Source organism: Haliaeetus albicilla, chromosome 8 (genome assembly GCF_947461875.1).
Source record: "Haliaeetus albicilla chromosome 8, bHalAlb1.1, whole genome shotgun sequence".
Lineage (NCBI taxonomy): Eukaryota > Metazoa > Chordata > Aves > Accipitriformes > Accipitridae > Haliaeetus > Haliaeetus albicilla.
In genome coordinates this window covers 9,250,774-9,277,908 of record NC_091490.1, presented here as the reverse complement: position 1 = coordinate 9,277,908, position 27,135 = coordinate 9,250,774, and the positions used below count along the sequence as shown (strand labels likewise).

General features: G+C 44.2%; 1 protein-coding gene across 2 annotated transcripts in view; it reads right to left on the bottom strand.

Annotated features, from left to right (window-relative positions):
* Nucleotides 1-27,135, bottom strand: part of LOC104314751 (AGBL carboxypeptidase 4) — a 977,524-nt gene that overhangs the window by 15,133 nt on the left and 935,256 nt on the right. The gene's annotated exons all lie outside the window — the stretch shown is intronic.

The following is a 27,135-nucleotide window of genomic DNA, read 5'->3' as shown; positions in this document are numbered from 1 at the left end:
TGGTCATTTCAGGAGTGCTGATGCAGTAGCTGGGGTGGGTATGTAACCTGGGGAATCTAAATACACCTCCGTCCAGCACTCAGCAGCCCAGGAAAATAAACCGTTGCTGGGCTGTTTTGTGTGCATGCATGTTCTGCTTTATCAATAGTTATCTGCTGATGTTTCCATTAGAGGAAAATTCCAGAAGTGCAGTGTCCCAGGGGTTTCCAGCAGCGCCTGTGAAGACGCTAGCTTCTAAATGAAGCTTTTATTACCCGCCCACTTACATTAGACACATCAAAACAAGTGAGCATGAGACATCAGGTTCAGGCATCACTGTGAGATCTCTCTTTATAATTTATTTATTTATTTAAAGGGGAGGTCGAACTAATGTGACTCAGTCTTTAGCTCTAGTTCTGCAAAAAGCCAGCCCCCAGCTCTGCTAGTGCTGCAGTCAAGCCCAGTTCTAGTAGCTGAGGATGACTCCTGACACTGCTTTTCTCTCCAGTGACCTGGTCCCACTTTTCTGGTTCCCGCTGCTGTGCCTGGGGATGGTTACATGGATCTATCCCTTCTGTTTCAGGGTCTATGCTCATTGCGATCCTAATACCGTACGTGCTGCGGGCACCCGTATTCTTCTGCCCAACAGTACAGCCCAGCCTGAACAGCTGGTGTTCACGGCTGTTGTCTGCGTGGACAGGGATAGTTGGTTGTGTGAAACAACACCGGCTGTTTCACGGCTGCTGCAGTACCCAGTAAGCTGCACTGCAGCCTGCCAGCACCGACAGACGAGACTAACCGTACATGCGTGAAAGTTCAGAAAGTTGGAGACAGCTTAAAGTTTATCAATTTGAGGGAGGGCAGCGTTGCTTTGAAAGTGTTTTGTGATTGTTACTGGAATTTGGGGATGGCTGTGGGTAGTTTGGTTTCTGCAGATGTGAACTCAAAGCAGCAGCAAAGGTTAAGAGTTCAAAGTAGTCTGAGGAAGCGAGAAAGAAGGGAAGAGGGCTGTCAAACATTTAAGGGATTGAGAAGACTAACATGGCTTGATCTTGTAGTTTCTTTCATTTACTTGGCACTTTAAAGGCATAAAGTGGTAATTGGACTCGGTAAAGTCTCTAGGACATTTTCTCAGTACCAATCTCAGAAGGCTCCTCTGCCAGCAATGGCCCTGCTGCCCTTTTCTTTGTTTCTTTACATTGCTTGTGTTTGCACAGTGGGAAACATCTGACCTGCTGTCCTGAGGGAGGAAGCCCTTAGATGAGAGTGGGTGCAGCCGAGGAAGTGGTTACAGGAGCTCCTACATGGTGCCTTACAACTCTGCCTTAACCCTGACCTGGAGGAATCCAGTTCTATTGCTGAACTTAGGAACAGCTTTCTAAAGGTAAAGACAGTTAACCACTGGAATAACCTGCCTTAGCACCTCTGGAAATCTCCAGACCAGAGCTATTCAACAGCAGGTTAAACCCACAGCAGACATGAATGCTTTAGGTCTAACTGGTCCTGCACAAAGTTCAGAAAAGGAAATACAGAAAGGCCTCTAAGGCCACTTCACCCCATTTTTCTACAATGCTTAACATGCTTTGCAGCCCACGCAGACCGCCTGTTTGCTACAATTACCAGACAAGGTAAAGGCTTTTTGTGGAGCATGGACACACAGGTAGACAGACACCGAAGAAACTGGAAATGCAAACCTGTGCCCCGTGCAGCCACCAAAAAGTCACAAAACGGGAACAACTTGCAGTCAGCATTGACGGAAAGAGACTCGAACCAGCATGGGATAAAAAATTTGCATGTTCTAATACTAGTCTCTCAAGCCATCCTACCACCTCTCAGAAACAGCAGTAACAGCCTCTCCCTGTGACTGCCTAGCCTGGACAAGAAATGGCCTGACTCATTCAGCAAGTGCAGGAGGCACGTGTGTGCAGAACCAATGGAGAAAAGCAAATCAAATCAATAACATTTGCATTTATTTCAGGTGGACGGAAGATCCAGACTCCACTTTGGCCTACCGTATATCATAAGCACATAAATAACTGCTACTACAACCAGAACCCACTTTTGCTGAGTGGTTGGTTGGTTTGTTTTTTAACCAGCTTCCTTTCTGCAATCACACATGCTGTGCTTTTGCCCACAGGAACTCCCGACCTAGCTTGAACTGTGCTTGATAGAAGGCCATTTCCCAGCTATTCCCATCACGGGAGCTCAGCTCATACAAGATAGTAGAAATCCATTTGGGTGGGTCAAGGTGAAAACATCTGGGTGAATCTTCACTTTCACGAGTGTCTGCAAGTCCCTTTCCTCTCCCTTCCTCCTCCAGAGACTCATTCTTCCATGCTCCATATTTCTACCTGGAAGTGAAAACCAGAGTGCCCAAGGCCCCTCCTGCAGACACTGTCCTCACAGCACTCAGTCTTTGAATGGCATCAGTGGTTTTGGGGACATTTCAGGACAGTCTGTTTACGTACAGCTCTGCCAAATTTCACAGATGTTAGGAAGTTCAAGAATCGTGCCGGGCTCTCTGCAAAATCCCCCGTATTTATGAACCCTATCATGCCTCACCCCCCAAAGCTTCCAGCCCTGGTAAGAAAAGAGGACAGAGGAGTGGGGAATCTCATAAGCCATTACTAGTTTTCAAGTGAGAAGATTCATTGCTCCTATTGTGAACAGTCTGCTTAAGCTGGAGCCTCTAGAAGCACAGACACAGCCTTGTTCTGTCTGTGCATGAAGGCAATAAAAATCTCAATTTGGAAACCAGTTAGCAGTACAAGTCATTAGGGGAGGTACTAAATGTTGCTGCTTTAATAGCTCACTGATCATTTAATAATGTCACTGCTGCAGAGCATGGTGGCACCATTCGCTCGCTTTTGTTTTGCTTTTTGAAATTCAGGGTCATTCCACTTTCAAGTGTGTGGATTTTCTTTCTTTCCCCCTTTTGCCAGACACTGCAAACTGCTTTAAATAATTAGAAAAAGGATGGCTCCTTCAAGTTCACCGTCTCATTTTCATAAGGTCCAGTGTCATTGCTTTGGAACAGGAAGAGAAACCGTGGTGGTGGTAAGGATTTGACAAGGGCAAAACAGTTAGCAGCCCCCACTCATCTTTGATAAGTCCTGTGGGGTCTCTGCCAAGCAGATTGGATCTCTGTTTTTATGTCTCATCTAGAGGACGGCACCTCCATCAATTTGAAACACTGCGCTGGGTTATTAGCTTATGGAATTCGTCCAAGTTCAGTCCTAAACAGGATTTGAAATCGTGACCATTCAATCTAGAGGCACCACTGACCAGACCCATGCAAGTCTTTTGTTTCAGACAAACAGCTTTAAGTTATCCTAAAGACAGACAGAGGGGAAGAAAAAAAATAGGGAAGGGAGAAAGAGGGGAAGGAAAATGAGACACAAAGAGAAAGATGAATCTTTTTAATAGCTCAAATTAAAAAACAGAAGAAGCTCTTTGTTTGACAAAACTGAATTCTACAGCAAATCTCAGTCTACCACAACAATGATCCTGTTATTTATGAAAAGAGGGTTATTTTGTGTGGGAGAGTCCCAGATGACTGTGGTCAGCTCGCGTACTGTCAGCTTCGTACAATCTCAAGAGAAATATGAATGAGGTTTTCTCATCTAACAGCTTCCATCAATGGATCAAACCCCTTCCTGACTCGAACAAGAGCTCTAATGGAAAATGGCATTACACGGCTTTAAACCACTGTGTTGTATCACGCCTGGCCTGATCAGAACTAGTCCTCTATTTTAGCAGAGCTGTTTTCAGCAGTTACTTGTTTTGTTTCACAGGGCTGACACTATTCTCTAATAAATCAGAGATGCTGCCCACATCATGTCTAATTGGGGGGCCCACTTCAAGCGAAGTGTAATTGGGGCAATATAGAGACTTGGCGGGGGGGCTATTCTGTGGCTTTTCACCAGCATTTAACAAAGTACAAGTCTGGGTGCTGATGATGCATCCTTCCCAGAGACTGTCACTCCAGGGAAACAAGGTTCACAATGTCTAGTATATCTGGTTACATATTTCAAAATCATTATCAAAGGAGGAAGCTTCTAAAAGGGAGTGTGGGGAGGGGATAGGACTTACCCCGTCCTCACTACTGACTTTCAAGAGAGCAGGACCTGGCCAGGCAAGCACTAAATCTTCAAGTTGTTGGTTTTGCAGGGCTGTGAGGTGCGTGTAGGCACGCTTTCTGGGGAGAGTCTGCCACTTCCAATGGGAACAGGGCTTTTCATAGCTCCAGTGTAAGAACCAGGCTCAACGTGGGAATTACTGGTGACACCCTGTCACGGTACTCAGCAGGTCAAGCTAGCAAAATGCAACCAGACTGTCCAGCCTTAAAAATCTATAAATGCCTTGAACGCAGCCAGCCTGGAAATAGCAAAGGGACTATCCCCAAGGAAAGTATTTCCATTCCTAACAGCCTCAGTTCCTGATCCCAGATGGGACAGATGCTTTTGAAAATGAAATGTAACAGCAATGACAAGTCTTCATTTTTATTCCTCTTGTGTGTTATCAGGAAAGGAACCGGGCGGAAAGATCCCTGACTGACTATTTCAGGCCCTTTTCCTGAAATGCTTGATTGTGGTGGAAGAAATTACAAAGATGGAAGCTGTGCACTCTTCTCCCTGAGTAATCAGAGGCCTGTAATTTTCTCTCCTCTGAAAGAGGAGGTTGGAGAACAGGTATCTTGGAGAGCACTGTTTTATCTCTGCCAGAGGGACTGTGCCGCAAGGACCACGCTGTATTTCCCATGAACTCATTTCACTATCAGCTACTGCTTCTGCCCTTCTTGTGAACTAAACTGAAACGGGCAGATCCCAGCTAACATCTGGACACGGGGAACGGAGGGATCTCGAGGCAGAGAAAGAAAAAGGCAGGAAGGTGGCGGTGCTGCACGGGACCCAGTGCCAGGATAGAGCCAAGCGCTCCTGACCCCGCCGGGGTGCTGCCACTGAAGGGTGGCAGAGACTCAAGGGGAGCAGAGGGGAGTGTGGTGGAGAGCCTGCGTACCCCAACTCTCCCTCTGCAACACAGAGGGACCAGTGAGGGAACCACCCAACCGACCGCATTATGCTACTGATGAAAACCTCCACGCAATACTGGGCTGCAGAGCTGCTACCATACGTGGCCATCAAAAGGGAGCACTTAATTCAACATGGGATTCGAGACACACAGACAGGGAAAGGCAAGTCAGGCTGTCCAGAGCAAGCACAGAAAGAGAGAGGGATGAGATGTTTCAGACACAGTCAAAGTAACACTGGAAAAACAACAGGGCTACTGCCCATTTTTACGTCTGAATCCACATGCCGTTTACCAACACTATAACATGATTTTGCAGCGAAACCTCTTACTGGTGCTCCATTATCCTAATGCCATCTTCACATTGCTCTGTGTAAGTTACATTTTATCCATCTTAGGGTCCCTCTACACCAGTGGGAGATGGAAATGGGCGCTCCTGTAAATGGTAATCTGGCCTAAACTATGAAACGGCCAAGGAAAATGGTTTATTTAATATCTTGGCAGTGTTGACTCCTGATGAGGCTATCTAAGGGACAGAGGTCAGAAGGAAGCTTACAGCTCAAAAACCCAGAAAGGGTGAATTTCAGTACCAGTATATTTTAATTCATTAAAATATTGCATCAGCATTGCTCCACAGGCTGGTATACTTGAAAAATTATATACTTAAAACCTGATTATAAGAGCTTCTATCAAATTGTCCCCAAATTAATTTGGGCCTGCATTTACTGGTCTCACATTAATGTCTGACAGATCTTTATTTAGAGTATCTGGAAGACACTAGGCTGAGCCTCTTCTTGTGATTTTAACGTTTCTGATCTTTTCTATTGTTCAGTTCTGGTCACTTGCCAAATCTGGGAAGGAGCCCTTGTGGATTAGCTGACCTCAGCTCTTTACACAGTCAATGAAAATTACAGAGCTGATTCTCTCCGATATACCGAAGAGGGATGAAAAGAGAGGAAGAAATTTCCAAGTGAAAATCCAGCATTCACAATCTTCTCCTATCACTGATGAATGTTCTCAAATGTACAAGGGAAAAACAGCATGAAGACTTAAGTCTTAACAAGTTTTGTTTTCAGCTTGGTTAGAAATGCAAGAACAGTATAATACTTTCCAATTCTAATTACCCCCCCCCCCCCAATACACTGGAAAATCATGAGCTGAACTTTTTGGGGATCCTCTTAGTCCCTCACATCTCAGCCCAGAAGCATGATGACATTTATTGTTCCATGTCTGACAGTTCCCATTAGACATTCCATTCACGGCTTTGTGCATAACATTCACCACCACCCAAGCAAAATCAGTTTCAAGATAAATGGTAGAAAGTGTGTTTCAACACACCAAAGTGTGGATAAACCATTTTTCATCTCTAAATTGTTGGAAGCTCATGAATTGTATAAACCATAACTAGGCATCAGTAGTCTGTTGCATGCTGCATTTTCCCTCTTCAGCTGCAGCTTGCATTTTCAGACAGGGCATAGTCAATAGCTTTGCAAGAGCAATCCTAAAAAGAAGAAATTAAGAAATATGATTAAATAAGAAACATGAAGAGTTAAGAAATACGAGGATTGTGTTCCCTTGTGACATAAACCTGCATATAACTGGTTTTAAAGTTTTTGAATAGAGGAATGATAAGGACAATTGCAGAATGCTGACAGTGATTGCAAGACTCGCAATGATTTTGGGGGACGTTTCTCCCCTGGCTGGGATACCCCTGGCTTTTCTGTGTCCAAGTGCAACTATGTGCACCTGGGAGCATGGGCACTTGCTCTCCAGTGTCTGAGCAGACACAGAGGACCTCCTGGAACCTACCTTAGATCATCCATCTGACAAAGGACTCAGTCCAGTGGCTATTAGATGGTTTCAGTCAAGATGCCTCTTCTTAAGGACTAGGTCAAAGACCAAATGGATTTCTCTTGCCTTCAGTCAGTCTTTGATAAGTCCCTTCAAGAGAAGGCAACACCTGCATTTGTAGTGGGCAAAATGCAGGGAAGAGACAACTTATCCTCAGGAATTGGCTTAGCTCCTCTCTCAGACTGTCCTGGGAGGAAAAAGGACCACAGCCTCAGAGGCTGTACCTTTAAAAACACTTGCAGTCTCCAAGTAATAGTCATGCTTCAGTGTGTTCAACATTTCGGCTGAGCTCAGTACAAAGTGCAGTGATTTAAAGCTGGGAGATCAGGCGGGATTCAGCAAATTCAGAATTATTTATTTCTTTAGAGCAGAAAGTCTGGCTACAGATTATTTACTGCAAATGGGTCTGTTTGGGGGAGGGGAGGAAGGCGAGAGGGTAGAGAAGGGGCAAATTGATTGATTGAAATTTTTCAATTAAAACAAGCAGTTTTTAAAAAAGATTTAAGGCTTTATTGAAAAGTGGGAAATAATTCAAGAGTCTGGAGCCCTGCTAAGTGCAGATCATAGAGATGGGGGGAGAAAATAAAATTTTATTTTGTAGGAGAAGGGAGGGAAGAAAAAAAAGGGAAGAAAAAATATCATTATCTTTGTTTCTTCAGCTACGTTAATGTATTTCTCTCCCTGAGTTATCTCCAGTATCTGCAAGTATTGATTCAGGATAAGGCACTGTGGTGTAGGCTGCAGGCAACAGAAAGCTCTGCTGGGAGTGGCACATTTCCAGGGCTGGCAGAGCACAAAAAAGATCTGGGGATTGGTTTTGCAATGGGAACTATGCCTGGCCAAACCAGAGACAGGGCACATGGCCTCTCTGCAAGGACCAGGCTGTGCTGGGGTGGCAGAGCAGGTCTAGCTCAAGGGACGAATCAATGATTAAGGTGTCTTTGGGTGCTTGCTTTGGGCACTACAGGATGAGAGGACAAACAGAGTGAAATGAAGTAAAATGAGAAAGAAGGAGCATCAGCTCGTGAATGCCAAGATCTCCTTTCTGCCTACATTGCTGACTCAGGCTCAAGGGTCAACGCCACACGTAAGCTCAGGCTATCTGCTGTAGTGGGGGGTTCTCCCCAAAGCAACGACACACATGAGCTCAGCCAAAGCTCTCTTCACATCAGCTGGACACACCTCATCTGTAGGTGGTCACTCCAGAGTGGTGTTGGTGAATGAGAAGAAGAGAATTAGAGCTGTTACTAGTAGGTAGAGAAACTAATGCTATTTTTGTCTTTGTAGGGAAGGAGTAAAATATTACTATAATCTCCACACACACACACCCAATTAATGCCTCTTTGCTATTATAATTCCCATTCCTGGATCAATTTAGCTTTTTCTAAAACCTTTGATTTTTCCTCTGTGTTTTAAACTCAAGCTGGAATGCAGTGATAAGGCACTACACATATGTATATATTTAATCTACACACACACAAATATAGTTATATATAGTCCCTGCCACAAATAACTCTCCTCTGACTGCTGTCACAAGGCTCTTTCTAAAAAAGCTACTCACCCAAGCTGGCTTGTTTTCCTACATCATGTCCCCCAGGGAAGGACTGCTGGCAGCAGCGGGTCTGTGTCCGGATAAAGATGCTGGAAAGGTCTGCAGCTCTCCCCTTCTCCACTGCCTGTCTCTTCTCCTCACTTCTCTGATGGGATGGGAATAAACCATTGTCAAACTTCAGATCCACCAACTCCTGCCACTGAAACAGCAGCCAACTTTGCTGAAGTGGCTGGAAGTACACCACTATACAGTCAATGTAGGAGCGGCCCTTGATTTATAAAAGGGGCATCTCAAAGCAAGTGCTTGCAAAGGGAGTAACTGGTGGGCCAGATTAAGAGTCACTGCTTTCCCTGGTGAAAAGGGTTTTCATAACAACATGCTTGTGACCATAATCTAACCAGCAACCTCTGGAGTTTGTGAAAGACCTAAGCAGCAACTTTGCATCTCTCCATTTTCCAGAGTGTCATTTATGGCTATAAAAATCACTTCCCCTTCAAACTCTCCTTATAGTGGTGAGGCCTGTGCTGCACTGCTCTTTACTCTGTCTCACTGTCTGCTTGTGTCGCCTATCTCTATCACCATATTACTAACAAGAAATAATTCCAGGAGCCCTATTTGCCTCCATTCACAAGTTCTAGTATCGTCCTGGAGAATTCTTTCTGATCCACAGCTCAGGTGACACAGCAGCACCAACCTCTGCATGACTGGGAGAGAGCTCCTCCTTCTCAGATCCACTTCTGACACTGGTGTTCACACCGAATCACTGGGGAATATTCACCCATGGGTGCCAAAGGATGTTTGCTGCAGCTGTCGACCCTGCTGCAGAGGACTGAGATTGACTGACTCTCTTCACCGAGAAGCCACCTCTCATCGCTGCAAAGCCGGCTGGCCAAGCTCCCAGCTGCGCGCCACGGTCTTGCGAGAAGCAGTGTTTGGCTGTGGAGTCACAAAGCTGAGTTAGACTCTGCCACTCCTGAAGTTGGTTTAACTTCAGCTTAATTGTCTGGGGATTTTAAGGGCTTTCTAAAGGAGGATCAGAAGTCCAGAAAGCCTGAGGAGGAAAAACTGAAAAGAATTGTGGACTTTGGATCACAGAATAGTGAAGAGAGAGAGTGTACAAATAAGTAAAGGCTGCTGTAGAACAGGATAAACTTTTCTGCACCTGCTGGTGATGGGACAAAAAGCGATGGCCTTAATTTACAATAAACCAGATTGAGATTAGATTTTGGGGGAAGCTTTCCAGCGATAAGACTAGTGAAGGACTAGGGAAATATCTCCTGGGGAGGCTGCAGCATTTCCATCTTAGGACAGAATTAGGAAAACAGCTATCAGGAAAGGGGAAAGTAGAACTGATCCTGTTTGAGGACAGAGGGGTGGGCAAAGGGTTGCCCCGTAACTCAGTTCCTTTTGTTCAGATTTTGTTGTATAGTAGTGCTCTCCACTGGGGTTTTTCTCAGTCCTTGGCAAGGCAGGTATGACAAGTCTCTGCTCCTTTTGCACCACCAGGAAGATGAGTAAGGAGCACAAATTCACCCCTTTGTAGCCCACTAGCCCCCAAAGATGACCATAACCATCTCACCGCTCACCACTATGGCCTGCGATTGAAAATTCAGCCCTTCTTTAAAGGTGCTGTGTGCTACTGTCTCCAGCTGCACTGAATCCCAAGTCCCCTGCCCCACATTCATCTGCTCCTTACTTCTGAATTCAAACACTGTTCTTCTTTAAAAGCCTCTCTGCCTTTTGCTGCTAATTAAAATATTAGTTGCACTCTGGCTTGCTTTTCCAAGAGGTCTGGACAGCATTGCAGGCAGTTCAGACAACCAACCAACCAACCAAACAGAATCCATTAGGAACTGCCACTGCTGACTGTCGCCCTTTCGCATACATCACATTGAAAAGGTTAATGCTTCCCAAAAGGGGTGGAAGAGACGGGCGGAGGGGAAGGGCAGGAGGGATCCAATCCTGCGAGGACCAGATGTCAAAGATGCTCAATACCGCACAGAATGGGCTCCCCCGCGAGTGAGGCAATTGCCCATCCCTTGGCAAAGCTTCCCTTTGAGGGATTTATAATTTATTAGGGAAGGTGGAGTGCTGAATAAATTGTGCATAGAGATGAAGCAGTGATGATCGCTAACTCAAATCCCTAGGAGCTTGGCATTTTCAATCTTTAGCTCCCATTTGCGTCCCCCCGGTCCCTACTAAGTGAGCAAGCCAAAGAGCTGAATATCGACAAAACATAATGAGCTCATTGAGATCTAAGCATTGCAATTAGCAGGGTGGAATGGAGCAGAGGGGCTGGGAGGCAGACTGTAATTATTTATAATGTTGATAATCACTTACACGTAGTTAAAAATATAAATACATCCCAATGCTTGATGGCATTAACTACCCTTCAGTTAGCTCCATGCCCAATAAGTAAGCGATACCCAAGCACACACAGGAGAAAGGCTAAAGGCCTTTCTGTCTCATGGCTGTACTCACCAGGAGTTACAAACTGTTGGTGTGGGTGGGTGGAAGAAGAGCATTTAAAGGAGATACCATCATGATAGCTCCCATCACTAGCTAATGTTGCTGTGGAGTTGTGGAGAAGGACAGCTCAGACAAGTGGCTCATGTTCACACAGTGGTAGATCACCCTCCGCCATCTTCTTTCATAAATTTCACAAATCCCATCTTTTGGATACCCCCACAGGTTCTCACCCAGGTGACCGGAATTTGATTAAGTCAAGGGATACCAGTACAGAGCACCCCACTGGAGGTGAGGAGTCCTTTGCTGTGTGGCAGGCTGGTATCTCTATGCTGCAGTCACAAAAGTAACCGTGGCGTATTACAGTGCTACTTGAACTATCGTTAGAAGCACTCAAACTACAGCGTTATGTTTCTCTGCACAGCTCACCTCATGCTGTTTCTCCTGTGCCTAAGCCAGCTTGTTTAAAAATAGCTTGAGTACCTCTGTGCTACAGATATTTCCCTGCTCCTGAAGATTTTGACCAAAGCAACTCTTCCACAAAGTCATCCAGTCTGGGCAATTTCAGATATGGACAATCAAATCACTTTCCTTCCTTGCAATATCCCATCTCTTTGTGGATATCGAATCAAAATGTCTCTCTTACAAAAACGTAAGAGATGTTATGAAAGAGTTGGTCCAAATACAGTCATGTTTTACCAGCCAGAGGAAAGGGAGAACAAGCAGTGGAAACAGCAACTCTGAGTATAGGCAAGCTCTCGGGGAAGATTATGTACTTGAGAACTGATCTGAAGATCAAAACCACACCTTTGCCTGAACAGTAAGCAGAAGTGACCCTTATCATCTCCACAGTGCACTCCATTGGCATAAAAGTAAAGCATAAGTCAAGTTTTAATGGAAAAACAGGTAAAAGTGAAACCACAAGGGAGGGGGAGATTACTGTACATCAGAAAGAAAGACATTTTGGTGTGGGGGTGTAGATAAAACCCCAGTCTGCCTGTACCATTGATTTCCTTCCAGGTGAAGGGAGCATTTAACACACTGAGGTTAAACTTGGACCCTTCTCAGTGCAAATGTACAGGAAGGGCAGCAGTGGAGAAATGCTCACCTGAGTTTAGTGAGGGAGCTTAATGAAAACATGGAAAATGTGGAAAGAAAAAAACAAAAAAGAAGAAAAGTAGGGAGAACAGCAGCAGACTTTATTGCAGTTGAAAAAGTTCTGAGAAAATACAGGCAGTGTTCAGTGAAACTGAAAGGGAAAAAACCAAAACCAGAGTAAATGGAGATTGTTCAAAGATAATTGAATGTATGTCCAAGCACTTGCATTTGCCAGCTAGCAATAAATACACGGCCTGCAAAAGCAAGCCAGTATGGGCAAAGGGAGGAAGTGCAAAAAGCAATCAAGGGGAAGCAAGAAGCATATGCAAGCAGAGCTGCAGTGCTGTAGGGTATAGGAACAGGAGACGAGGGACGACAGGTTAGAGAATGAAGCTGTGAGGCTGGAAATGAGGCAGAACTATGTATCTTGAACTGCATTCAAATAGGGCCCTTAGGCCTACCTCGAGCATGCTGGAAACCTGAAGGAAAGGCAGCTGGACCACGCTGTAAGGGCCTGGCAGCGGTCAGGAGCGTTGATGTGTTTGGGGCTGTGTTCTGGTAGAATGACCATTCAGTTTAGTAAGAATGTACGGGAAATTGGTCCTTGCTCTGTATATGACTTTGCAGGGACTGAAGTAGCTAACAGAGAAATGTACCTGAGCTATTTTAGCAGACAAAGAGTAGAGAAAGCAGAAAGGATGGGGAATTTCTGGCCTGTCTAGAAAAATCCCACAGAGAGCAGGAATAAATGATTCTTTCACAAGAAATACCAAACCAGGTCAGACCAAACCTAACCTACTCCAACAGCCTGTCTTTGTCACCAGCCAGTGTTCAAAGGAAGAATATAAGATATACTCCAAGTGAAGAGACCCTTCTGGTAAGAGGTGCGGTATTGCTACATCAGCAAGGTGCTAGCCCTGAGCAGAGCAGATCAGTTAACTGCCCCAGTTAGCTTGGGCACAGGACTGGACGAACACGGCTCAGCCATTTTCAGGACCAATTTCCCTTCTCTGTTGCCAGGAAAGCCTACTGAGAACCAAAGGGAACACCACACACGCACAACTTCAAGTACCGAGCCAGGAATCAACGTTTGCTGCAGCACATTCTTTTAAGTGGTGTTCCCAAATGCAAAAACTAATGCAGAACTTATGAGGCATAAAAAGCTGGTCACAGCAACGAATAAAACAATACCTGCCAATAGTAAAAACCTTTCAAAGGCTGCCAGGCTCCTCCATTTGTAGAGTAAAACTGAAGTGCAAAAGGGGATGCGATGTTTGCAAGCCCACCAAGGAAATGCAACAGCAGAAATGAGAAAAGGAACTATTTCCTCACTTGGCCTAGAAGAACATGCCTGTCCTTGGTCAAGCTGATTCTTGCATGAGAGGAGACAGCCTAGACACATTGTCTGGTGAAGAGACCGAGGAGAGCATAGCATCAAAAATATTTCCACAGAGATTTTCCAGGAGAAAATCCCTTTGCTCCAGCTACATTTGTGCTTGCTGTACATTGCCTTTCTCACAGTTTGCAAGAAATAAGTGTTCTGCTGGCTCACCTCTCACAACCACAAAGCGATGCCTCACCCACGTTCAGCCAATGCAGCGACAAGGAAACAAATCCATGTTAGAGGAGAGCCCACTTGAAGCGGATCACCTGTCAAAACATAGCTCCCATGAAGAACGGCTTGCAATTGAACAACCACCCAAAAATTGCTTGGCAAAGTAATTTTGAGCTGATGTAGCTGAGAAAATCTGGGTCTGTTTGCAGATCATTTGTCAGGCAGAAGAGTATGCCAAACTGATCGGAGAAGGCAAAAGCTGTCAGAGGAGCCACAGTGTGTCCTGTTGCTGAAAGGGCACAAGAGCCAAGACCTGGCCTTTATTTAGGGCCTTCCAAACACCTCAACCTGCACTTTTTTGCTTTTCCAGAAACACTTGACCTGATTGCAATTTGGGGTGTTTTAAAATTTATTTATTTTTTAATATGAAAACAATTATAGGTGCATTTTGTTTTCCAAATTGGGTCTTTTCAGAAAAGAACATGTGTTAGTAACAACTACTATTTAAAATATGGAAAGAAAAGTAAAAATAGGTCCTTTCCAGTCTTGTAACATGGAAACAACCTCAGTGTTTCAATGCTTGCATTGCTACAATTTTTTCTCTCTTATGCAACCAGATCAACTCTAATTAGTTCTGACTAAAACATCTGCTTTAGCAACACCTGATCTACAAGCCAGGGAAGCCAACAGAGAGACTCCTACTTATTTCAGTGTGCTTTGGAGAAGTTTCTTGTTGGATTAACCCGTGAAACCAGTCCAAAACCTGGAGAACAAGGGTGAAAGTAATTCAGGCTCCCCAAAAAGGAGCGAAGAGATTCTGGCAAGCAAAATCTGAAGGTGGGAAGGTGTCTAGATCAGCAATCTTTCACTTGCCTGTGACTCTTGCAGTAACCTGACGTACATTAGATCAATTTATGACAGAAGGAGCCAACTCAGCCAAGCCCACAGTGGCTCCACAGCCCTGCTATTCCTGTCCCGAGAGCCTGATTCATTTACTGCACTGTTTTTCATGCATGCTAAAATGCCCTTTATTCTTCTCTGTGCTGCTGTTGCCTTTGATTGTACAGAAGGGATTTCTAAATGCTTATTTACTACCGTCCTCTTACAATTCTGTATCTTGGAGGAAAGACAGACCAGTTCATTTTGAAGCAGGATGTTCATCTTTTCAATGGCTAGCATAGACTGGGGCACCAATAAATTAAGGGTTCTAGGGGTTAATTGATTGGAACAAGGTTGGTTAACTTTATGACTAAATGGTAACTAATCTGCTTGCAGACAGACTGGAGCTGGGTTACATTTGTACTCAGTGAGTTTGGGCTGTGAAAATGAAAAATTGATGATGATAATAATAATACAAACAGGGACACCTAACAGAAAAGGAAAAAGGAGGTTTTTCTCCCTAAAGAAAATGTACACAGGCTCTGTTAGATCTGAAATGATATCTCCCTCAACCTCTTTTCTTTGTGAAAATCACTACTTCTGAAACAGAAATTCTACCGAAGGAAAGATCCTATTATCAGCAGCAGTCACATTTCACAGCAATGTGATTAACTGCCGGTCACATGGTCCCCTCGCTCACCACTTGTAGACAGCTCAATAATTTTAACGAGGAAAGAAGAGCGTCTTTCTCTTTCTTCCTTCCTTCCCCTCCCCCTTCCCTTTTTTCTTTCTTTCTTCCCCTCCCCTCTCCCCCTTCAGACTTCCCTTACAAGGCAGGCAGTTGAAGCTGACCCTTAAGGAAAACCCCACTGGGACCTGGATATCACTTATCAAGTCTAAATATGCTGTCCTGGTCCAGGTTGATGTGAAGTGCGGCAGCCACATCTCAGAAATCTCCCCCTTTCAGAACAAAACCAGTCACCTTGGCCTGGAAATGTACTACCTCCATCACAGTCACACTTCAATCACCAGCCTCTCCCTTGTCTCAGCTCCTGTCCTTGGTTTGGAGTATTTACAGCCCATCTGTCTGTCTCAAACATACTTCTCACTCAAGAGGGAAATTAATCTCTCCCTTCTCTCCCCTCTCTGCTTTCTCTCTCTTTCTCCCTCCCCCTTCCCCCAACACTTGCAATTTGCCATGAACAGCTTCCCTTTTCTCATCTAAAATTCTCGATGACTTTGAAAATTGACTGCACCCACACACCTGGGCACGGCAAGAGATAATTGATTGCATTTTTATTTCGTCTCTTCCCTAAACTGTTTTCCTTGCTAATGGCCAGTTCTCTGCCATTTTTTTTTTTAACTGACACTCTGTGTGAGGGACTGAGGGAAAGGAAGAAATAACCAGCTGCTGAATAGTGTCTCTTCTGCCTCTCTAAGGAATTAGAAGCTCCGTGAGTGATGAGGATCTTGCCTACAGACGGATCAGATCTCACAGGGTCCAGGTGATAGAAAGCTTTGCAGGCAGACTCTCTGGGGCTTTGCAAAGGGGCATGTCCTGTGGCACTGTTAAAAGCAAAGGTCACCTGGGCTGCACAGCCGGTAGAGGCACCTCCACATTTTCTTGTTTCACCATCAAGACTTAAGGTACTCGCTGCTTCTGCACCCTCTCTCCAAACTGAGCAAGTTCCCTATTTTACAAGCAGGGAAACTGAGGCACGGTGGAGGAGGGCAATTTCCATGAAATCTCACGAGATGGGAGGCACCACAACTGGCAAAGCACAGGACTGGGAGTTGAGACACCCTGCTTTTATGCCCAGATTGTCCAGCTTGGTATCAAGTAAGGACAGAGAAAACAAAGTATTCATATATGGACATTGACCTTGGTTTCTAAAGCCAAATGAAGGCTCTTAAAAAGACAGCCAGATTTCTCAGGTAAAATATTGGCTGTAATGTCTCTGACTCAGTTTCCCCATGATAATAGCAACAGGCCAATTTGACTGTGAATCTGCCTGTCATCGTCAGGAATTGGTGGCAGCTCTCTTATGCCTCTCAGGTGGGAAGGATATTGCTAGCAAATTTGTTCCCAGCAAAACCCTGCTTCTCCTTCCATCTTCACGTGGAAGAGTAAAAGATGCATCAATATTGGTTAATTTGATGAATGACTCAAAAAAAAAAAAAAAAAAAAAAAAAAAAAAGGCAGCCCTTCTGAATAGCCCACAAGCCAGGGCATAAGAGGCTGGGAGCAAAGAACAAACGCAGGAGAGAGGTACAAACCAAAAAACACAATTCACTTAATGTGAGGAAACCTGTGCTAACTAGAACTGCTCTAACTTATATGGAAATCTAACTACAGGGGATGTAGTGGAGACTATGGAGAATGAAATTAGGCTGCAGGGATACAGGAGGTGTTTCATAGGAGGAGTGAAATGGAATTGGTGAAGCATAGTCATCAGATGAACCTAGAAGGCATCTGCTGGTTAGGCGAATACTTCCCACTTGTGTCTACCTCCTTTGAGGTTTTGCTTCTTAGTAAGTAAAAGTTGTTCTTCTTGCTGCAGGAATGTGCTGAGGGAAAAGCACAAGTTTGTGGGGTGTGTTGGGGCAATCCATCTGCAGCTGAAGGCCCAGCAAGGTCAGGCTGGAGACAGATGGCAACTCAGGAGAAGCCACCTTTCAAATGACACACAGTCATGTGACCCTCAAACCCCAACAGACAGATTCTGTGTATCCAGATTGCCTGAAGCAACTGAACATACCCCTGGGCAAACTCACATTTATATCTTACAAACCCAGTAATAACTGAAAAAAAAAGGCCACAGTCCATGGTTTAGGGGAGATCATGAGCATCTTATAAAGCATTTCTATTTGAGACTCTACGTCAAGCTATGCAAGGAATAGAAATGGGGCTGCCGAGGAGAAAGGAAGAAAAGGGCTGGATTCAAATCTGCAGTATGAACATGCTTCTGATTTCCATGCTATCCATGGCCAGCAAGATTCTGGCACTGAAATCAGCCTTCAGCTTAATCCCATACCTGGGAGCTCAAGATTGAGATAAAACTTGAGAGAATTTGCAGTCGTACAAGATTTCTGCAGTGCAAGATAACAGAAATCCTGTGAAGTAACTTGATTTTGCCAGATTACTTGCCAAAACCTAAAGATATTTTGGCACTACACAGTTTAAAATCTACCCTGTGCTTTAGTTTCAAGTCTATACAGCAAAACTTGATCCAAAAGAAACTTGTCCTTCTCCATCCATGGCTATAACCTGTCCAGCAAACTGAGTTTGCACTTAACGTGGGCTAAGCCAATTTACCTCAAGTCTCATAAGGCCAAAGCTGCTCTAACGTTTTGCTAATCTGTAACAGACAGGAACATCCTTCACTTCTAACCTTTCCAGCACGGATCAGCTGATTACATACATCAAATACTGGTGTCAGAGATGAGCGAGAGTGGGAATAGTAGGAAATAAGATTTAGCCCCCACCTTCATTTAATTTTTGTGATCAAAATGTTTCAAAACCCAGTTATGTCCAAGGATATCCTCAGGCTGTGTGAAGGTGTCAGGCAGAAACTGGACCCTTCTTTTCTCTTAGCGCATTGCCGAAAACAGAAAGGACAGGCTGGTGCTTCCAGGAAGGCAGGACAGGTTTCTAAGGAGTGCTTCCTGGGGATGCATCTCTGAAGGATTTCAAGGCAAGACTTAACCAGCAATAGCATTTAGAGGAGGGTGGATGATATTTTTAGGGACAATATAGGTTTGTTTGAACTATTCATCTCTCTATACAAAACTGTTTCCTCTTCTATTTCAGTAAGCACATAAGTTCCTCGCCAGTTTAATACTCCTAGATGTTTGTATAACCTTCACTCAAGGATCGCAGATTTAAGCATAAACATGTTTGATCCTTTCCTTTCACCTCATCTGTGGATTTCTGTAACTGCAAGAATGGAGAAGTGCTCCCCAAGGCAAGCTCCCGTCTCATCATCTTGCAGTGACCTCAGGTCACAACCTCTGGCTTTGCCAAATGTATGCAAACACAGAATTTGTACAAGGCTGCAGTCCAATTCAATTTTAACATTCCCTTTAAAATTAAAACCTTCTTGTTATTTATTGTCAGTCTTCAGACAACAGCAACAATAACCATTTCTGGTGCGCTGACCTGCCACGACCTGCCCAGCTTTCTTGGCCATCCCCAACATTACCAAAAACCATTTCCAGAGCTGGTGGCTTTAAACAAGAGTTAACTTTTACTGGCCCTACAGAGGTCTAGTCTCAGAGGTGCCTGATGGCCAACAACTGGCAATTTCTCTATTTGCTAACTGGAAATCAACCTCCCTTTTTCTGAATGCTCCATTAATAGGCACTTCCGAGCAAAAGGACAAAGAGATCCAAATCCCAGCCCAGCGGGAAGCATTCCTCTGTGTCCAGCAGGCCCTGGATCAGGCTTGTAACCAGGTAGTAATTACCTGTAAAGAAATAGCTGTTGTAATCTTTGGTGCTAGCACAGGGCAGAGAATCATTCAGAAGTGTTAACCCTGGTGCTGGTCTGCCAGCAGCTCAGCTCCCTTCCTGCCTTACAGCATTATTTTGGGGGTCAGCCATCTCCAACTCCAAAGTACTGGGTATGACCTTCTGCACTCCTGTGGGAAAGGGAAATCTTAAATTTGAAACCCAAAAGATGCAGTCTCCAATGGGCGACATGCCTCTGACTCTCTCAGCAAGGGTTTGTGTCTTTGCAGTCAGGCTTTTTTTTTTTTTTTTACAAATACATTTCATACAAGAGGGGAAATGTAAGAAACAAACCATTTAATTAGCAGGTACTGCAGAAAGCAGGAAAAGAACAATGCTGAAGAGAGTGACTGTATTTTCTCTCCATTTATTTCACACAGACAGAAGTGTTAGTGACAGCAAAAGAAGTAATAGTAATTCCTGAAAGAATAATCAAAAAAACCCTCCCCCAAAACCAAATTAACAGTATCTGTTTATAGGCAGCCTGTACAACGAGCAAGACCCTACTTGGCCCAGACAGTATTTGATCTGTACTAGAACCATCCTCTTTGGGATGTCATATAAATGCAACTGATCCTTCCACTGAAGCACAGGAGATTTACACTGATCATGCCCTGTGTCACTAATTAATGTCCCCATACGGCAGCAGAAAAAACAGACTTTGGGAGAATTACTATATACATTATGTATATAGATGAATTTTTTATATTTCTCTTTCCTTAACTAGAGTCCAAGTGAGCAAACATTTTAATCTCCACAGATATTTCAAAGCTTCAGTTCCCCTAAGTGATCTGACCTTGGGTAGAGCCATGACGGAGTCACTGCCATGACTCCACTGCAGCACAGACCTACCAGATGGTACCCGAGGACCACCAACGTTAAACTTGTGGCCCACCCAATGCTGCTCTGCAGTGTCCTGAACAGACAGAAGCCACAGCTTGCCCAAGTTGTATGTGACCTGAATATGGTTTGATGCCAGGAGAGCACTATGAAATCCAGAAAGACTTCACTGGTTCCCTGTCCAAAAAGGTTTACCACTCTCACAGTAGTCACAGATACTTTTAAAAAAATCTGATTTTCAATCCAGAGAAGGATCCAAATAGGTCCTACTATCTCACAAAGCCACAGAAGATACAAAGCCTGCCTGGGAAGAGGGATCAACACAAGAGTACCCAGCGTAGCTTAAAATTCGCGCTGCTTCTGTAGGCTGTGTCTTCTGGAGCAGGTGAGATCTGAGCGAGCTACTCTGCATGGAGCACCGCAGCCACTGTGTCATTAGTTAGGGTCTGAACCTGCCAGAGCTAAGAGAAAAACAGTATGTAATTACTGTGTTTGCAAATGCAGGGCTGTTGGGACTGTTGTGTAAATAAGAGGTATCCTTAGCCACAGAGAAGTGAATTTAATGACATTTAGTAGGAACAGCTACAAGTACAGCACGATGGAAATGTCAATTATCCTCTAAATGAGAAGAATCAGACCCCAAATATTCAAAGAGGAGGAGCCCATTCAGAAAGCACGTGAGAGAGAAAAGACAGCACAGTTATTTAAAGTACAGATACTGTCAGTATCTGAGGCTGCAGGAGGCTTTCAATGAAAAGGAAGCAGAGAGATCCCAAAGGCCATCTTAGAGACCTGCACAGTATTCCCTTCCAGACGACCAACACCAAGAACCAAAGGGAGAGGAGGTGCTAGAGCTCCAGCATGCTCACCTACATCCAGAGAGACAAACTCAACTCTAACTTTCTATAAAACACCAGAGGCTGGCAGGTGAAAGTGGTCTGTCTCCAAATGGAGATGAACAGGCATTTTAAGTCTGCACCTGCCATGGCCAGAAGCTGATAAACACATCTCACCTGTTGTGTCACAGGCTTTCATATGGATGGGGCCTGGGCTTTAGAGGGGGGCAAGAAGGTCAGGTAGGCACCTGCAAAATGCTGGAGAAGGTCAGCCTGGAGCAGATAACCATATGGAAAAGCATATCTACTGTGTGCATCATGCAGCTGAAAGGAATGTGGTGGTCTTAGGTCCATTTGCCAGTGGAAATGTGTCCACAAGACAAAACCTGCTGCCAGGGTTGGCACCCTTGTTGCATATTTTCACAGAGAAACAAGGCACTCAGTGGGCTACTGAGAGGTCTTTACTTTTCACCTCTAAATCTGGTCCCTCCAGATGAGGTCTAAAACACAGTGGCATGGGTAAGCTCTCCCATGGATACATTTTTGGGGGCTGTTAATTCAGCACTAAATTCACACACATGCACAACTTTCTCATCAGAAGATATAAAAGCAATTCCTTGTATATGTCACGCCATTCACAGTATCTCACAGCCACTCTCTGGAGCATTCAAATACAGCACAGTCAGACCTACCGAGACTTAAAGACACTGGGTCACCTTTGAATGCACAGTTACTAGCCTTTCCCTACACCCTGGTGGCCTGGCTGGTAATGGATGTTTCAGGGAAGAGCCCAGAAACACAGAAACTGTCTCACACCGATTGCATTTTAGAGCATTGTGCTCTGAAAAAGACAGCCTGCACTCAACAGCTCTCCAGAGCAAAACAAGCTGGAGGCGAAGCACCTGCTTCTTCAGGGAAACCTAGACCTGCCTCCTGGTGTCTGGGAGAGTTCCTTTTGAAAGACCCAGCTGCAGCGTGGTAAATAGCAGTCTGTCTTGCTATACGACATGCTCATTCAACGTGGGCAAGCACTTCTGCCACGGCTGGAAGACAGTGTTGATGATGCAAATTTCCTGAGCTAGGAATTTAGTCACTTGTGACTGTGTTGCTCTACTACCTCTTAACCTCAGTCAAAATCCACTCATCTACCTCACTGAAATGAGTCGATTCCTTCTTGCTCTTTTTCTGTAAAGAATATAAACACCACTAAGTGACAACAGTTGGGTTCTGTCTGTCAATGTTTGCAACCACGTTGTGACACAGTCAGCGGGCACTGCGACAGACGAAACCGTGAAGTGAGGTCTGCTGAACTCAAGCCATCAGTGTTTGCATGAAGAGCAACAAACAGGAGGGCATTTGAAGTGTGCACATTCACACAAGTGCATTTCAGTGAGCGTCAAGCCTGTAATGCACATCCATCCACAAGGTTTTTCATACGTATGCACAATGCAGCACGTGCATGTGGCCGTGCCCGCCATTGGCTTGGCTGAGCGTACCACAGCTGCTGACCAATGCGATCAAAATGGAATTGACCCACCCGGGCTTGTGTTTGCTTATCTTGCTTCATGATCACTTGTGGACAAAAGTGCCTATCAGTTTAGAAGCAATCGGTGCTTACCCTTTTCAAAGCCCCAGTAGAAATGGAAAAGGTAAGAAAGAAAAAGAAATTAAAAAGAAAAAAACCCCAACAATTTACCGTAATGATACAGTTTGATTAAGAATTGTTGATGAAAATATGAAAGCTAAAGCCCACTTTTTAATTAACAGACCAGCTGCAGCACAGCTGCCAAGCCTACGTTGGATAGGGCTTTGGTCTAGTGGAAGGTGTTCCTGACCATGGCAGGGGAGTTGGAACTAGATGATCTTTAAGGTCCCTTCCAGCCCAAATCATTCTATGATTCTATGCAGAAAGTGCAGTTGTCTGTCTCATTTGCTAAAACAACTCCTTCCTAGGATGGTGATGACTATACTCTTCTGTAATTCAGTTTAATTGAAATTCTATGCCTGTTAAATTCTGAGTCCTATATTGATCAACATATGTCAACTGTGGAAAATTGTACTAAATTGTGTTGTTTTACTGTGCAGCAGTCAACTGTCCATTGGTGTCTGAAGTTAGTTTATTTCATCTACTCAAAATTGGACTTGGACTGATATTACATCTAGAATTGGATTTTCTGTTCTTGATTTTTAATAACTAGGATTTGTACCACACTCAGAGAGATAAACAGAGCCAGCAATTTGGGCTGTGAATCCATCAACCTTTACACATGAAGCAGAGCCTTGCCTAGTTAGGAGCTGTACAGGAAACCTCCTGGGACCAGTCAGCTGTTGTACAAGATGGTGCTGGAGCTTCAACAAGCAGCTCTCTCCCCTCTCTGCCAGTCCAGAACTGATCCCATTACACAGGGTACATGGCACTTAAATATGCTTCTGACCGTATTTTTCACAACAATATTTTCCAGGCCTTCTTTTCCTGTTCTGAATGATCCCCTGGGGCTTTCTGCAAGAATCATGATACTGAAATGTCACATCCTGAGCACTGGAACATGTGATCTTCTAATCCTGACAAGATTCCCCCAAACATAAAACAGGAAGAGAAGGATAAAATTATGTCAGTGTATATGCAGAGAAAACAATAAAGATACCCAAATGTGCTTGCTGGTTACTACATCAGCATGGAATTTCAGCAAACTGTGTTACATGGGATCATCGTTTGGGGCTTTTGGCACACCAGTCACACTAGGCTTCAGGAACCATAACTCAGTATCTAACACTCCAGAAAATGGAAAGAGGTTAGAGATCACATTTCACAGGTTAAAGACTTTGAAACTTTCTATGGATGAATTTTCCATCAGAGCAGTTCTCTTCATGGGGCTAACAGGTGACTTGTAGAAGAGGCAAATATGACTATTTTTATCTCTGCAGCCTAGTGCTAAGGATGCTTCCCTGAATTTCTGAAATGAAAGTGAATTGAAGGCATGGAATAATTACAAACAGACATTGGGATCTAGAGACTGTTGATGTATGAATATTTTCTCCTTTGGATTTATTTCAGCTGGAAGTAACTAGCAAGGTTACTTTTTTTTTTCTCCCTCCAGTCACTGGATAACAAAATCTTTCTGCAAAACAACAGAACAAAATAGTTCTCTGTTCTTTACGCCTCCTTCTGGATTTGCTGGTCCTAGATCTTCTGGGTCAACTGTCTACGGCCTAACCTCAAAAGCTGGCAATGGTGAAAGAGAAAAGTGCAAAGAAGAATCGGTTAGACAGGAGAAACAGAGAATGAGAGGGAGTCAGTTTTACCTATCTGTTGCTAGACAGAATCTGGGTGTAATTGTCTCTTCCATTTGTTAGCCAATATAAAGCCAGTTAAGTGTCCCACATTGGTTCTTCCTGGACGGTAAGATGTTGCTTTAGGCAGAAATTTTTCAGCACGGAGGATATTCGATGAATTCCACCCATTTGCTTTTGAGAAAGGGTTATAGGAACAGACTGAGCAGTGTTATCCATGACAAGATTCAAATGGACACTGTGAGATGCACAGCCCTTTTATCGGATAGCTAACCCTCCAGCTGGGCGTGGGTGGGAGATCCAAGGAAGTAAATTGCCTGTCACAGAGCCTCTCCGCGTCACACTAGTGATCATACGGCTGCTGGGCCTACATCTACAGTCTAGCAGAGGAGCTGGACATCAAATGGACCTGTTAAAATGAAATTTAAACACAGAGACTTCTAGGAAAGGACCGTCTGAGGTTATCTAGCTTCTCTATCCACCCTAGGTTGCTCTGAGAACTGCTGACAGATGGGTGCCCCCTTTGTTCTGAAAGCAGCAGTGGGGATCCCTGAGCCTCCCATCCCAGTGCTTAAATACAGACCTTGCTATCACACCCTTAGTACTTTCTTCGTGTCTCAGACAAATCCACCCCTTGCTGCAGGTTAAGCCCATCACTCCTACTCTTGACTACCATGGCCACAGAGAACAAATTATTCCCTTCCGCTTTGTAGTCAAGCAAAAAGACTGTAACATGTCCTCTCTCTACCCAACTTGTTCCCGTGCTAAATAACCTTGAGTTCTTTTGACCTTTCCTCTCAAATCCTGTTTTCGAGATCTCCAATTGTTTCTGCAGCTCTTCCCCTCCTGACTCACATTTTTGTGAAAAAAGGCACCCAGAACTAGCCGCAGTGCTCTGGCTGGGACCTAACTAATGCTGAGAAAAGCAGAGGGGTCATCCCAGAACCGGCTCCCCCCCCCCAACAGAATTCATATCATGCTGGTGATCCACAGTTTCCAAACCCTTTTCATAACTAGTTTGCTGCCTGCCTCAATCTGTACAGCCAATTCTTCCTGCCTATGTATAAATTTCTGCCTTCACTTTCACTGAATTGCATCCTCCCTCCCTTTCATTTTTTTTCCCCGAACATTTCTCCAATTTGTTTGATCTTCTGAAGTGGAAGCTCTTGCACTGAGCAGCCTCTACAAATACACAGTGCAGTTTAAATTCCCCGGTGTTAAAAATATATGCTTGACTGTAAAACACTCTACTTTTTATATGGAAATAGCAGCTCACTGGGACAAAAGTGGCATTGCATTGTATGGCATGCTGAAGCAATCTGGGAAAAAGAAAAACTAATACATACTAAAAATAAAAATACAAAGTAAATAAATAAATAAAGCCGACGGGATTGAATTTACAAACATATCAAAAACTTCCTACGCAGAGACATTTACTTTCCATGCAAAAGTAGTTTCTTATCTGCTTTTATCTCCATGCTATATGCACGCTGTACATCCCAGGGGACTGACTGGTTGATATGTTATTGATTTTGGGGGGAGGGGGACATATAGAACTGACACATACTTCTTTAGCAAGTAGCACAACTATTCACTCAACATCCATTGGCCTCAAAAAGCAATTCTGTCCTCTTTTCCCTGTTTTCTCATTTTGTTTTCAACCACCACTGACAGATAACTTCAGCTTTCTTATCTTTCATGCTGCATAGGGGAGCAGCAGTAATTAATTCTAATCACAGGGAAGAAAAGCACAACTGTAGAGCATGTCCAATGGAAAAATATGGTCAGAAACTCCTCACTCACGCTCCTGTCTGTCTGTGTCTATAAAGCACAAAGAACTGTGAATCCAAAAGGGAGAGGAAATGCACCTCTCGCTCGGTATTTTGTGCCTGTAGCAGACCAGCAGTGAAATAGAGAAAAATTAAAGCTCTGTTTAAGTTTCCACACAATGGGCAAATAAATACTTCAGAGTGAATGTACATGCTAAATGGTCAGCAGAACCCTGGGAACACATCTGCTGCCAGACTGGGACAGACTGATAGACCCCTTAAGGTCAATACCTATTTTCTAATACTGCACAGTTCTCTGTGACACTTACTGCATGATACATCCATGGTTTGACAGTATGTGTAGGCAGAGACCCAGTGCTACTATGCTTTAGTGTGGATTAAGGGTAACTACTTCAGGGCTATTTATAATATAAATATTAGCAAAGTGACATTCAAGAAGGACCATCTTTTCTTCAGCTTCTTCTTCCAGACTTCCTGCCACAAGGAAGTTTAAGCCTTGTGAGTTTAAAACTCTCCTGTCAGCCACTGAATTCACCCACCTCCAAACACAACTTGCCCCAGGTGAAGACAAATCAGGAAAGTTTTAGGCACCTGTGCCCAAAGCAATTGCCTTATACACCAAATACCCCAATACAGTTGGACACCTCTTAGCAAATCACCATGTTTTCCTTGCCAGGTGGCTCACCTGCATCATTCCACAAGTTCCATCAGGTCAAGCCTTGCCTGTCCTTTGAGTCACATTTAACTGCAAGCTTTGTGTGCTAAACACCTCCCTCAACACCACCTTTGCAAAGTATTTTTTTTTTAATAATATCCCTCTTCACTGAGGTTCATAGCTCAGTATCTGGTGCAAAAAGTTTCATGGATATTAAGTCCTCTTTATTCACCAATTTTCACCTGTTCTATGCATCTTATGGGAAAGTATGGAGGCATGGATCTGCCAGCCCCACCTCTGCCAGCAATCAAGTGAAATCTGTTATTTTTGTGAACTAAGGAAAAGAAGAAACAGTTACCACCACTTTCACAACACCTCTGATGAAAGTGTGCTCAGTGAGAACCTTCCACAGTACATTTGATTCTTGCAAACTTCAATTTGGACTCTGTTGGAGAAGCACTTTGCATTACAGAAATGGTGGCATAACTTTGTCTCCTCTCAGTCCAGGTGGCAAAACAAAGCCAATTCTTTCCTTACTAGCAGTATCCTAAGCACTGACACTGCACTGTGCAAACCATACATTTCAAACTAGGAAGGTTCCCCAGTCAGGCTGCTTTTACAAGGGAGAAGCAGTAGCCATCCCCCAATAAAAGGGATAATAATAAGGAAATGGCAGACATGCTTGGACAGAAAGACTTCATGACAAAGTGCTTGACTTCACTCAAGGGTGATACCGGCACAGACACAGGAGAAGGAATTCAGGTATAACAGCAGCACTGAATTTTAGTGGCAAAATAAAAAAGATG